This window comes from Pteropus medius, unplaced genomic scaffold (assembly GCF_902729225.1).
Source record: "Pteropus medius unplaced genomic scaffold, Ma_sr-lr_union100, whole genome shotgun sequence".
Classification (NCBI taxonomy): domain Eukaryota; kingdom Metazoa; phylum Chordata; class Mammalia; order Chiroptera; family Pteropodidae; genus Pteropus; species Pteropus medius.
Genome location: NW_024351730.1, coordinates 14,764,850 through 14,779,796, shown reverse-complemented (window position 1 = coordinate 14,779,796; position 14,947 = coordinate 14,764,850). Strand labels below are relative to the sequence as shown.

Here is a 14,947-nt window from a genome sequence, read left to right as displayed (position 1 = left end):
TGTGTGTGTGTGTGTGACTAAATGGGATCCTCTAGCCACAAACAATTTCTAACATCTTCACTGAGAATGAAATTATAATTTATATTTATATAGTAGATTTAAAAAAAATTATAGGTTACAATTTCTAAATTTCTATGAAGTTGAAATGGAACAATTGCTAGTGTGTTTCATAATGGAGAAAAACATGCAGAGCATATCTGCTTCCTCTATAAGGATTTGAACAATATTTATTTAGTATAAAGCTTTGGAAACTTCAGGTATTCAAAAATTCATTCTAAAATAGGTCAAATATCCTGAAGAGACTTTTCTCTCTCCTTCCTCTTCAGATCTCTGAATCATCTGTTTTGAAAAACACAGGAAATTACTTATTTTTCTTCCTGGAGAAAAGTTGTGTCAGGAAACCTTCTAATGTACTTATAGCTAAATGAGATCATAAATGAGGTACAGGTTGAAATAATTACACCTCAATAAATTAAAGGTCAATCATCTTCCAGGGCATGCATTATTTTCTCAATTTTCCTAAACCAGAGAATTAAGAGTAAAAGGCATATCTGTTCAGAATCATTTTTAAATGGCATTATTAAATAATGGTAGATAAGCAGAATCACTTCCTCTTTTATCTACTATTGAATAAGGTATTCAGCATGGAGCAATGCATCCTGATAGAAAAGAATCTTGAATGGCAGAATTAATTTTACGTGGATGGCAAAAAAAAAAAAAAAAAAAAAAGATCTTGCAGCGTAAGTACTGATCAACATTATTAATAAAGCACACTCATACCCCTTAAAAACCCCAAGAGAAACTTAAAATAAAAAATACCAAATTTATTTATCTACATATTATATCTTTCTCCACAATCTATATACCTTTTTCAAGTTATTCACAACCAAACTTACCATGACATTTCACTTGAAAGAAAACTGCTATGACCTTAAATAAATCAGAGGATCTGTATTTTAGTGACAATGATAACTAACTTATGACTGGAAAACAAATAGGCTTATGTCTTTCCCATTGTCTTATTGCCACAGTAAGGGAGATCAATGTACAAAGTACACCCTAAGCAATGTGAGAGGTGATGTTGAATCAATCAGATGGAGTATATTATCCTCTATTTTTTGAAAGTAATGTAAAAATTTAAGTAAATTCAGTGGGATTTGGAATATTGGGCTGGTTTGATAGAACTGGGTTTTCTGTCCCCACACACTTAGTGACCTCTAAAGGGAGGTATCCACCATAGTTACTTTAGGTGCTCAGATTATCCCACTATTTCCCAAAAGGTAAACCCAATCATCACACAACAATTTCACAATATAATAAATTGACCTTTGGAAATTTAGATTTTCCTGGTCACTTAAAGGTCAAACATCATCTGATTACCATTACTTTTTACACTTTCTATTTTGAAATGGAAGAAAGGGATATTACATTCTAGTCAACATGCATTGTCTCATAAAAATTGATTATTTATAGCGTATGACAAGCTAGTTGCCATGCTAGGCACCAGAGATTTAAAACAACAAAAAGACACATCCAACAGTCCTCCCTAGTTTGTACTTTTAATTTTGTTTCCAGGCAAATGATCAATAACAATATAATAGGCTAAGTGCCATAATAGACTTGTGTAGCTGAGGCCATGAGACCATAAAGGGAAGAACCTTGAAGCTGAATCTCCAGAAATCATTAGGAAGTTGTCATGTGAATCAGAGTAAAGACAAAGAAGAGAACTACATGTAGAGGGAATAGGCGCAAATGATTATGGCCTGTTCTGGAAGCGAGTACACTGGATATCATATTCTATTCTTTCAAAGCTAATTTTGCTCTATAAAACATATATAACACTAGACCATAAACATATAATTATGATTATGCATAAATATTTTATATTTTATGTTTAGGTCAATAAACTATACACACTAATGTGGACATAAGCAAATAAGAAAGAAAGACACAAATATTTTACTCATGCTTTTCTTGTTTCCTAAATTTTCAGTCATACTTCCATCCCCTTATGATACTGCCAGAAAAAAAGTAACACATAACAAATATGTCCACGCATAAGTACAAAATATTACAAAGCATGAACATTTGGGCTGGAAAAACTTGCTGCCAATGTGTCAGACGCAATGACTATTAGTGTACACTAGTACAAGAAAGAGCCAAACTCAGCCTAATCATGCTAAATGCCATGGTGGGTGCAATCCAAGCATTTATTTTTAAACTTTTTAATTTTCTAATTTTTACTTAAGTATCAGCCAGGCCATAAACAAAAGCAGCTTATATTGGCAAAGGGAGACCAACTGACAGAAGATGTTCAAGTCATCACACAAAAATAAAGGAAACTGAAAAACAGTTCATACCCTCTGACTTATTTCTCTATAAATAGATTATTTTGTTTATTATTCAAAGAATAAAATTTGGAACTTTATGTAGTGAGAAGTTTCCAGTGGTTAGGGATAGTGGTGGTGGAGATGATGATGGAGATATTTAAGGAGCTATCTCTCTGTGCCAAACTTAGCACTGAAGGTATTATGTAACCTGTCTCGTCTATTCTTTGCATAGCATAATATGTGATGATAATGATAATCCCTAAGTATATTTATTCTGTATCAGTACCTGTGCTAACCATTATTATTATTTAATTATCAACTAAATTACTATTTACACATAGTATTCTCCTTTAATTCTTATGATAACCCAAGGAGTATTGTCATTTGCATTTACCAGTGGAAAAAGAAGACTCTGAAAGTTCAAGCCATTCACTCACTGTTCAACAAACAACATTTGGACATTTTTTAAGAGATTTGGATATATCAAATGTGTTCTTCATGACCTAGGAAAGGGTATCCATTTCTGCCAAAAGTGCCAAGCTACAAAATAGAGGCATCCTCCTCAAAACAAAACACACACACACAACACAACAGTCTAGCACAATGAGCCTGGAATGAATGAATGGAACAATTGTCAACAAATGTCAACAATTGAATGAATGTCATTTTGGAATCCTCCAGACATGTATATATGTGACACATTTAATTTTAATGTCTCCGCACTAAAATTCTAAGGCAAGTTGCTGTTGGTTGATTAGATTGTTTCAGATTGATTTTTCCATTTTTATCTCCTCCTCAGAACAAGTAAAAGACAATGGAACCAAAAGGCAAGGTCAATATGGATTAGAGGATTAAGAAGAGGCCAAATAAATATAAGGCAAATTTCAATAAAAGATTATTTTATTTCTTATTTATTCCCAATTTTATCAGGGCCTCTAAAATGAATTAACATACACAGCTCATTCCTCAGTGCAAGACAAGAAAAGTAAGGCAAGTCAATGACTACCACCATCCACATTATAAAACGCACAAGAAAATTGTCACCACATTGCCTGTAAAATAACATACATATTATACTCCTATCATGATTAGTAGATCACCAATTCACTAATTAGGGATTATCATCAGATTTTGTGGAAGTCAGAAATTTCAGGATGGACATGCCAGGGATGGGACAGGAATAAATGTAAATCATTATTATTATTATTAACTCAAATTTTTTGGATTTAACAGGACTACTAAAAAATTTAACGATATATATTCTGACATTCAAATACTTGGGACACTTCCTCCCCTTCTTCTTCTTTTAAACTGGGAATTCTTCATAAGCCACTATTATATCATAGGTGGTTGTTTTTTTTTTAATTTAGGGGAATTTAAAAAAAACACAGGGTTTTAAGGTAAAGAGCCATATTACATCAATTGTTTTGTAAATAGTCTTATTTCGGCAACTTGATAGTCTTTTTCCAAGAAAAATGCTGGAATCAATCACAGTTTTTTAATATTTCTTATAAAACACACACACACACAAACACACACACACGCACACGAGATATACTCTGAAAATCTGACCAATGATTTAAGGCAAAGGAGCCAAAGTACATGCTTTCATACTATATAGACCACACCCTGTCAGAGATTCCTAAGGTTTGTTTTTGAGTGCTCTTATTAATTGCAACTCTGGGGACCAAAAGCACTTTAGCACTACAGAGTACAAAATAGTCAGTCAGCCTGTTAGATAATTTTACATTAGTAATGACTTGAAAATGCCACTGAAAGGCAGCTCTATCCACTGGAACAGGCGATGCCATCATTAAAATGTTCAATTCTGTAAAGGGTACAATGTCTTATTGACATTCACTGCTTTATTTTTACTAAAACCTCATAGTGAGTCTACAGAATTTAGTAATTCCTGGTGCCACACATTTATTTAGGGTCCATAATGGAATTTATTTTAAAGATGTGTATGAGTGCTCCTGCTTATTAAGGATGGAGCATTCTAGTGTGTGTCTGTGTTGAGCAGCATTTTAAGATGATAGCAAATTAAAAATCATTAGGCAAAAATGCTTTAATTTAGGTCATGCTCTCTATTGGGTTATGACTAAATATTTTTAAGAAGAAAATTTTGATAGGAATTTTATCTGAAAAGATCTGAATTTAGGCACTAATTGTAACTGTAGAAGTAGCTCAAAACAGTCATATCCTGTTTAACAAGATACTGAATTGCTTTTCAGAGACAGCAGACCAAAACCAAGTCACGCAGCCAAAGCATGCACAAACAGAAATTTGTCCTCCAGCTTCATCCCGAAACAAAGCCCCCAGTACCACCACTAAAACCAAAGGACCACGACATAACTGGAACTCGAACACTGGAACCCTTTCAGAAGCCAAAGTTCTATTTTCCAGGAAGATCCGGTGTTGATGCTCTTTTACTATAAATGGCCAAGTTCCAATATCTTCCAATTAAAATTTTCCCTACAGGCTCTTCTGCATTCCTGTTCCCCCTAACCCCTTAAAAACCCTTAACCTAGTCCAGCGAGCAAGATAGATTTGAGGCACCATTAGGTCTCCCATCTTCTCAGATGGCACCTTCTCTGTCAATAAACCTTTCCTTACTCCCAACTCGAAACTGATGTTTTGAGTTTTGGCTTTCTGAAGCGTCAGGTACATGAACTTTGGTTCAGTAACATGACTTCTCTCCCTTTATCTTTATCTCACTTCTTATTTATCAGCGTTGAACATATTTGTTTTATTTTCCTATAGATTAAAGAATGTAAACTATAGGCTTTCTAGTAAATCCTACCCTTAGAAATGCTTTAATCATCCCAGAGAATAGTATTGGTCTGTGGAGTATTTTAAATATGAGTCAATGTCTATACAGTTATGTGCCTCTTAACAATAAGAATATGTTCTAGGAAATGCATCTTTAGGCAATTTCTTCATTGTGCGAACATCACAGACTACATTTAGAAAAACCTAAACACACTACTACACACATAAGCTATATGATATATCCTGTTGCTCTGTAGGGGAGGGTAAGAATTCTCTCTACTTTTCTGGGTTCTTGGTTGAGACATTCTATAATTAAAAACAGAATAACAGAAGAAAAACAAAGGTTTAATAACAAGTATATCCTCTGTATAAAAGGAGGAGACCCAGGAAAACTGCATAACCAACCAAAATAACTGAAATCGCCACCTTAAATACCATCTTCAGATGAAGACAAAATATGTTGAGAGTAGAGAGTCAGTTATGGAAGCACCACAGCTAAAGCTTAGTAAAACAAGGGTAAGATGGTTATGCACGTTTAAGTCCTTATACACTGCATTGATGAGTTCCTAGACATAGCATACCCTCTCTTGTACAGGTACAGCAAGGGAGATACCCTTATAAATGGAGATTTCCCTTACAAATGTCAACTTACATTACAAAGGGTAACTTCTACTTGGTTTTCAGAGCTTCTTCCACGTCTGATGTTTCTAAAAATTAACCAGCCGAAAATTACCCTTATGCCAAAGAGATCTATTTTGGAGTGAAAAATTCTGTTCCCCTACAGGCTAGGAATCTGAACAACATATTAATGTTTAAAAAAGAGGAGCTATGTACAAGTTCAGTGACCAAAAGTAACCTTGCAGGGTGATCTGTCACACCACAGGACTATAAAAAGATTATCTTTGCCTTAAGTAAACTCTGTCCATTGTTCTTGTGCACCCAGGTTAACAGGCCTTTGAAATGCCAGAAATAATCCCCATTTTCAGACCATGGGAGGCATAACTACCCTCAAGGGAGCAAATAATCTTATTAACTATACTATAATCCAATCATAGATTTCCCACCTTGCTTTCTCACACCTTGTTGTAATCTTACTTACATTTCCCACCAAACTTCATCTCCCTGTTTAATTCCAAATGTATAAAAAGAATTGCAAAACTATCATTCTCCAAGCATTTGAGATCTTGCTTCCTGGATGTCCTCAGCTTGGCTCAAATAAACTCTTATAAAAATTCTCTACAGGTTTAGACATTTATATGCTGACATTACAGTACCAAATACTGTAGGCAGTTGTAACACAATGGCAAGTATTTGTGTAATGCATTGTCCTATGTTATGACAGATACAGCATCAACAGGCAATAAGAATTTTTCAGCTCCATTATAATGTATGAGACCAATGTCATTTATGCAGTTCATCCTTAACTGAAATGCCATTATGTGGTGCATGACTGTACTTCTAAAACTTAAAGAGATTTAACATAACAATTCATATTTTTGAATTCTCTTAAAAAAATTGAAACAATAGACACATTTGGGCTCATAGTACCACACTGTAAGAACTGGAGTTGAGCAGACTGCCCTGCATAATGGGAACCCTCCATCCGAATTGCTGCAACCTCCATCACTCCCTGGAATCCTCATCACTGAAGCTAAGTACTTTGCCTTTTATCATCTTAACACCCGGCTGCTTTCATCATTTAGCTTAATTCTTTTATATCATCTACTGGTGAAACTGAGGGTCCTCATAATTTTGATTTGGTTTGTGACTATAGCTTTAGAGATTATTTCCCCCATCCTCTCCCTCTACACACCTCATAGACCTACACTTTCCCCTTGATAATCATTAACTCCAGAGGCAGCAGAAGACAATAGTCCAGTTCTGACTAATGGTCACAAGGTTGAGCCTCTAGCAGACTAAAGATAACTATCATGAACTAAGATATGTTTCAGCTCCTAAGTCCTAAAGTGAAATGACCCGCTGGATACTTTTCAATTAAACCAGGTAGAGGGATGCTGAAGCAAGACCTGAAGAAATGGCCTATTACCTTTAGTTCATCTTCAACCAACCAGTTCCTAACATAAACCTGAATTTCTAACCCACGGTGTCTTGTAATTTTGCCCTATATAATCTGTAACCTATAAACCACCTGGGAGTCCTCTCTTTCAGTGCACAAGCCTGTCCATTCTCCATACTGACCAATAGTATAATAAACTAATTCCTTTCTCCACTGCAAACTCCTGCTCATGCTTCTTTCAACTGGTGAGAGAAGGTGGATGAACTCACATTGAGGTTCAGTAACACTGGCCCTACAGGCATCTATAAGTTGGGGGTATAGAAAAACCTTTTGTTTCAAAATAAGGGAGGCCCTTCTCTACTGCAATCTATTCTCTATACAGCAGGCAGAGTGATCCTAGAAGATAGAGAAGTCAAATGTTACCACTGCTCTGCTCAAAGCTCTCTCATTTTCCCAGATCCAAAGTCCTTACTCTGTCCAAACTAATCCCCCACTGGACAATAACTCCTGCTTCCATAACTCTCACCCTCCCCAATACCCATCTCCTTGTTCATTTTGCTTTAGTCACACCAATCTCCTTGCTACTCCTCAAATGCACTTCTTTTTCATATCCTTTTTTAAAATACTTGTGTCTTCTACATGGAATGCCCTTTCCTAAGATAAGTCATTGATCAGAAATCACTTTTTCACTGAAATCTTACCTATATTTTATATATTTATAACCTCCCTGTTAGGTAGTCAGGCATGAGTGACAGGGGAAGAAAGGAATGGGGGCCTGGCCCAGAGACAGCCCAGAGATCCCCCAAAGACCACATTGGTAGTTAAAAAATCCCTCCTGCATCCTGAGAGATAAAGGACTGGAGGACCATAAACCTATAGCTGGTTTAATCTGGTCTCAGATGCTGGTGCTGAAGGTACTACCCTAACCTGTCCACAACCTCAGCCTCATTATATCATCATTATAATACCATGTTTATGCCGATAAGTTTATGAGTCTAATTATAACAGACTGAATTCTGGGTAACCGCATGCACAGTTAAGCAGGGAGTTATATAACAGCCAAATGTCAGTCAAAATGATCTCATGTGCCAATCATTTAGAACCGCCTTTGTAACCACTCATCATGGCCCTAATATAATACAGACCTTTTCTACTTCTGCACTATTACAGCACTCTTTGCTGAGAATCCACTCCTCTCTTGGAGCGTCCTCTTTTATCTTTTCACCTCCCAAATTCCACAGAACTATAGCCTTCCTTAGCATAGCCCATCTCCTTCTAAAATGTAAGTTTAATAAAACTTACTTTTTTCAAATCTCACTGACCTGTAATTCTTTTCTGTGTCATTACCTACCCCCAGAGTTCAAATCACTCCCAAACGGTTGCATCCCGATATACCAACAATCTCTCTTCCCCTTCTCTGACTTATTAACTCCACGGCACTTTTGAATATATGACAGACCATATTTTTAAAATATATTTTCATTCTTTTTCCTCTATCTACTCCCTCTAAACTACTGTCTCACGAGGGCAGAATATTTTCTGTTGCTTATTCCTATCCTGCTGCTGTGTTCCAAGCATCTAGAACAGCTCAAGAAATAGAGTGGTACTCAATATTTACTGAAAAAAAAAAGGTAGAATGTATATAACAATGGCTTTATTTTTTGAATAGCTTCATGTGTCATTTGCATTCACTAAGAGAGATATCTCTGCTAACTTTTAGGCGGTAAATAAAGAGCTAAGGTATATACTGTTAAAACATGCTAAAAAATTGGAGAAAATTCTCTTAATGGACAGTTAATGAAATTCTAAAGCAAATGAGGGAGATGAGAATATGTCAACCCAAAATATGCTACATTGGCATGAGGATTATTTTGAGCAGAAGGCAATTAAGGAATAGCAAACATGGGAGGAATTCTCTCACTTTCTACCTAAAAGCAGGATATAAATTGACATCTTTAAAGGAAATTTTCATTTGTTAAGCCATCCACAACTAATCACCTGAGATGACAGTTTACATATGAATAGACACTTATTACCATACATACATCTCCTAGTCATCTTCCCAAAGTACCTTTCCCACAGAAGCCAACACCCTTTTCCTTTACCTAGTCTCTTCTCTACATTTTTTTCAAACTGTAAAAATTGTATATAAGCTCCAAGGTCAAACTCTTCTGTAGGTTTTCACTTCTTTTTTATAATGCCTGCTATGTGCATACAAAACAAAAATTTTTCCTACTAATTTGTCTTTTGGCAATTTAATTCAGAGGCTCCAACCCCTGAATCTAAGAGACCAAAGGAAAGTTTTTGCTCCCCTACAGTAACATGCAATTTAACTTACCTTGGCAACTAAAATTAAACAGGAATGCCATAAGTTTAAAAATCTGTGTTACTCAGTATTTTTTAAAGACAGTATAAATCTCCTCCCCGCCCTGCCTGCCTGGCTGTCTCTCTCTCCTCTCTCTCTCTTCTCTCTCTCTCTCACACACACACACACAGTGATTATGAAATAGGTGGTAGAAAATATAAATACAAATCAGAGAATTAAACACTTAAAACTAGAAAAAATGTTTTATAAGTAAATAGTATTAAACATTTAAAATGTAAAAAAAGGTCCATGTCTAATTTACAGTGAAAGTCTGTAGCTAGTATGTGAGCGTTTCATTAAAGTGCTATCATTCCAAATTGGGGAAGATTAAATGTATTTCTTAATAATCTTATAAATTAATGAGAATTCATTGAATTCCTAAAATAAAGATCGACAAAATGGACTTTTTTTTTCTCCATTTTAACAGCTTTCACTCAAAAATATTCTTGGTCCTCCATTACGTAGAGATATGGTCAGTACTCATGTAACTGGAACCTGCAACTAGGGAAAACAACCTTGCGTCACATACCTGGGACAATAAGAAACAATGAGCAAAAAGGACCATAATTGCAGGAGAGATAAGCATGCCCAGGGAAAGCTCTTCATTATTACATTGAAAAATGCACCTCTAGGTGGAGATTTAAGATGCTATTGAATCCTGCAACGCCCAAGTAGCATTTAGGTAAACTGTACAGGCCCAGGAAAGGACCCGAGTCGACATAACTTTGGGGAGGGGAAGACAAAGAAGTAGCTCCTAATCTCGAGAGTTGTATAAACACTGCAAATCTCGGGGAGGCACGTCCGTTCTTTTCCAGAGTGTGCGCCCTTGATGCATCAAGTTTTTGCTTTAATAAACCTTTCTCTCTGCAAAACTGTTTCACTCACATTTTTGATTTCTATTCTGTGAGGTGTAAGGACCCCTACTTAGGTAACAGAGGCATTGCCCTAGACCTATTTTAAAGAAAATCCAAAATAACATTAATATGTAAATTCTAATTGTTTCAGCTCAAATATCATTTTCATAAGCTAATTTAAAAATGAGCTGTTAACTCAGCTTTGTGTTGGAGAATCTGAAAACCTAAAGATATAAGTTGTAAGAGTTAATTGAGAAGTTAAGAAAATTTCCACCTAAGTCTACAAAACATCCTTTTTCTTAGTGATTGATGAAACAAATACTTCCACTGGGTGAGATGTTTAGAGCAACATAGTAAATAAGCACTTGAAAGAAAAATATCCAATGACTTAGAATTTTTGTAATATCCTTTTATGCCTATATTTGTTCTTAATATTTAATAATCAATCATTCCTCTTATTACACCGTGAGGTTTGCCAGCAATCAATGTGTCCATAAGAGAAACAAATAAAGTTAAATAATGATTCAAAAAAATACAACCAATCAGTTGTGTATTCAATTGGAAAAGTTGAGTCTGTTCTAATGCTAAATCATTTATACTGTTTAGCTTTCTTTATTGAGCATTCTGAGAAGAACTGTATTCCTGTAGGAAAATAATTAATAGTTGTGCTATTCTATTTGGCTAAAAAAAAACATTCCCTTTCTCCTCTGCCTAAAAATCTATTTTTCTTTTTTGTCTACTGCATCGAAACTTATTTTTATTTTTATTATTATTTTTGATTGGGGTTATATGTTTTAGATACATAGATGGTTATGTTCATAGAAATGTTTTCATTGGGTTTGTAATTCCAAACTAAAGGAGAGTGTAAATACAAAAATAACAGCTATTACACCTTTGTCACAGCCCATTCATATAAGATTCGATTAAAAGAAATCCAACCAGGGAGCTTAGTAACATATCCAAATGTGAAATACACCCCTATGTCTTATATCTATTCTAAATGATTGAAGGCAGCTTATAATTTAAATGGCACAGGGGCAATAAACCAAAGGCCTATTATATTCAATGAAATTACCTGTTACTATGTGTTGCTTCCTCCTACTAGGCAAAGATTAATGGTATATATCTCTGTTTTCCAGAACTTAGCATGGTGGTTGGCACATCTTAGGCTCTTCATAAATATTTATGAAAATAGGTAAGTGCTTGAATGTAGGACAAAATGCAAAGGACAAACAAGGAATCAAGAAAAGAAGATAAAGAAGTAGTTTTTTTTAATATTTTTAGCATATAAAAATCTAGTAATATAATTTTGGCCTTTGTATAACAAAGACTAGTGACATTAGGACTTCAGAAGATAAAAAGAAAAGTATGATTCAGTTTAGGAGTACTACTCTGTGATGCGATTTGGTAATCCTCTGAGGATTTTCCATTTAAAAAAAAAAATATATAGAATACTTTTAAATTAAAAATTCTGAATTGAATGTCTGTAGCCAGTACCTAAAGATTTGAAAATAAAGATTGGTAATAAACTATGAGATAGATTATGATGAAACAGTACTTGATATTATAGTAGGTGCTCAATAAATTTGGTCAAATAGATTAAATTCGGTTGTATATGATGTATATGAGCCTTTTATTGTCACTAAGCTGCTGCTCCTAAATTTATTGAGTGCATTCCCTAAACGATCACTTATTCCATATTTATAATCAATACATGTCTTACAACTTAATTTGCCCCTAGAAGAGAGCGGATTATTCCACCCTCAAATGTACCACTTTTGTCATGTGGATTATTCTTAGCTGAAGACCATTAAGACCCAGCAGACTCAGGAAAACCTTTTTATCTCCCCCTTAATTCCCTAAATACTTTAGATAGGGGGCCTGTAACAGAAAAAGAGCTATTATCAGATATACTCCCCGCCTCTCCTTTTTTTATCTGAAAGATTTATTTGTATGGTAGGGCAAGGATCTGATTACTAGACATCTGCTCTTCTCATCTTCCTGTGAATCACCTCTTCCCCATTGAAGTCATAATCCCCATTCTTTTCTTTTGCTTAGAGTAATATATAAGCCTCAACTGCTTGACTGCTATTGAGTCTCATATTTTTATGGGGCTCCCGTATGTACAAATCAAATTTGTTTTTCTCCAGTTAATCGATCTTTTGTCAATTTAATTATTTGACCAACCAAAAAACCTAGAAGTGAAAAAGAAAATTTTATGCCCCTGTATCCCAAAATTTATGTTGTTAAATAAAAATAACCCATCTAACAGGAAGTGGTGGTTTCACTTAGTGGGCTGGCAACTTCTACATTTGAGTGAAGTTGTGAAAGGTAGCAGAATATGCCACCCCAAAATGTGCTTCTTTGGTATAAGGATTATTTTGAACTGATTATTTTGAGAAGCAGTAAATGGGAATAAGTTCTAAAAACAGAGAAGTTACTCTTTTGTAAGACACATTTACATTTATAAAAAGAATCTCCGTTTGTAAATGGAGTCTTCCTCTCTGTACAAGGAAGAGACTGATGACTAGATAACAGAATTTTATTAATGGAGGGATACCAAATTAAATCTACATAAATACTAATTAAAAAAGATATATGTATCCCTATGTTCACTGCAGCATTGTTTAGCCAAGATATGGAAGCAATCTAAGTGTTCACTGATAGATGATTGGATAAAGAGGTGGTATATGTATACAATGGAATACTAGCTATAAAAAAAGAATGAAATCTTACCACTTGCAACTATATAGATGGACCAAAAGAATATTTTGCTAAGTGCAATAAGTAGGACAGAGAAAGACAAATATCATATGATTTTACTTCTATGTGAATCTATAAAACAAAATAAAGGAACAAACAAAACAGAGACAAACTCGTAGATACAGAGAACAAACTCATGGTTGCTAGATTAGAGGGGGTTGGGGAACTAAGTAAAAAAGATAAAGAGATTAAGAAGCACAAATTAGTAGTTATAAAATAGTCACGGGGATGTAAATTACAGCATAGGGAATATAGACAATAATATTGTAATAACTATACATGGTGCCAGATGAGTACTAGACCTACCAGATAGATCAATTCGTAAATTATCTAAACGTCTAACCACTATGCCATACACCTGAAACTAATATAATATTGAATGTCAACTGTAATTGAAAACAATTTTTAAAAATAAATAAACCTGTATAAACATTACCCTGTTTATCTTGCTTTTCCTAGGAACCTCTCATAATTGACCCCCACTCCTGCCAACACCACCACACACACACTCACCTATCTTCTGTCTTTAGCTGAGGATGATATTTAGGGTGGTGGCTCATGTCACCTCTAAAATTTACTCATTTTCCCTGAGCATCTCTCATGTGTACATGAATTATACATGATAATAAACTTGTGTTTGTTTTTCTCTTGTCAATGTTTTTTTTTTGTTTTTTTTTTGTTTGTTTGTTTGTTTTTATTACAGAGGATCTCAGCCTGGCATTCAGAAGAACAGAGGAAAAATTATTTGTCCTACAACTGTATTTATGTAATCAAATTAATTTTAAAGTTGCATACTCATTATATATATATATATATATATATATATATATATATATATATATATAAGTATATCTATAATATATATAGTTCCATTTAATATCTCTAAATTCAGAATTTTCAGAATACTAAAAACTATTTTCTTTCTGTGACAGGCAACATAAGTTTTATAAAAACATGTACTAAGGTTTCACTTATTCATCACTCCTCCTCTCTGCGATCCTTGGCAGTAAACCAGGTATGAGTATATTTGTTCAAGATGGATGTATAGTATATTTCATGTATTATATACTTTATCATATTACCCTAGAATTATGAAATTACCAAACCAAGGGTAAGAAAATATCTTGTTTATCTGAGCAAAAGGTATCATATCCAACTCTTTATATAATGTGTTTTATATAAATACAATTATAGTTTGTATAAATGTTGATAGTAACTCATATGAATAAGGTCTTGTAGAATTCCTTAGTTATCCTCAGTGTTAACTTCAGTGTTTCTGGTTATCATAGTTCCTTCAGTCTCCTCCAGAATTATAATTCATAGTTTTGATATATGATGAAAGCAAAATAAGGAAGAGGCAAATGACCTAAACACATGTTAGCATTAAAATATCCCATGCCATGATTTTTTAGATAAATATTTTCAACTACAGCTAAAATGAAGAATTCTGATTAATTATGACTTTAGAGATATGTCTTTTTTTTTCATTGTGGGCATAACTGGTTTTCTATTTACACAAAAATTACTATGCATTTGCTAATATTTGAGAAGCAGGTTTTAAAATAATTAATTTTATTGGATGAGAGACTACCTAGGAAGACCAGGTGCTGTAGGCGTAAAAAGTAAAAAATAAGGGATTGCAAGCTGACAAGATCCTTGCAAACTGTGAAGTCAACCAAGTGTTGCCTTACATAAAAAAAATAAAAATAATTTATATAAAATAAATAAAAATAAAATAAAATAATTAAGTTTAGGAGTCTGAGGAATTACTGTATAATTGAAACCACTTACACTTATCTCGAGTCCTGGTGCTAGAGAAATATCCTTAGAATCTTTAGTTTAATCC

The 14,947-nt window shown here is 34.2% G+C and overlaps 1 protein-coding gene across 12 annotated transcripts in view; it reads right to left on the bottom strand.

The window, feature by feature from the left end:
- ADGRL3 (adhesion G protein-coupled receptor L3) overlaps positions 1-14,947 on the bottom strand; it is a 726,915-nt gene that overhangs the window by 405,484 nt on the left and 306,484 nt on the right. The window contains exon 1 of one of the 12 annotated variants that reach the window (XM_039845314.1): positions 5,755-5,899. The exons of the other annotated variants lie outside the window; for them this stretch is intronic. The gene's annotated coding sequence lies outside the window, so the exon portion shown is untranslated. Of the gene's footprint in view, positions 1-5,754; positions 5,900-14,947 lie in introns of those variants that run through there. 12 annotated transcript variants of the gene reach the window in all.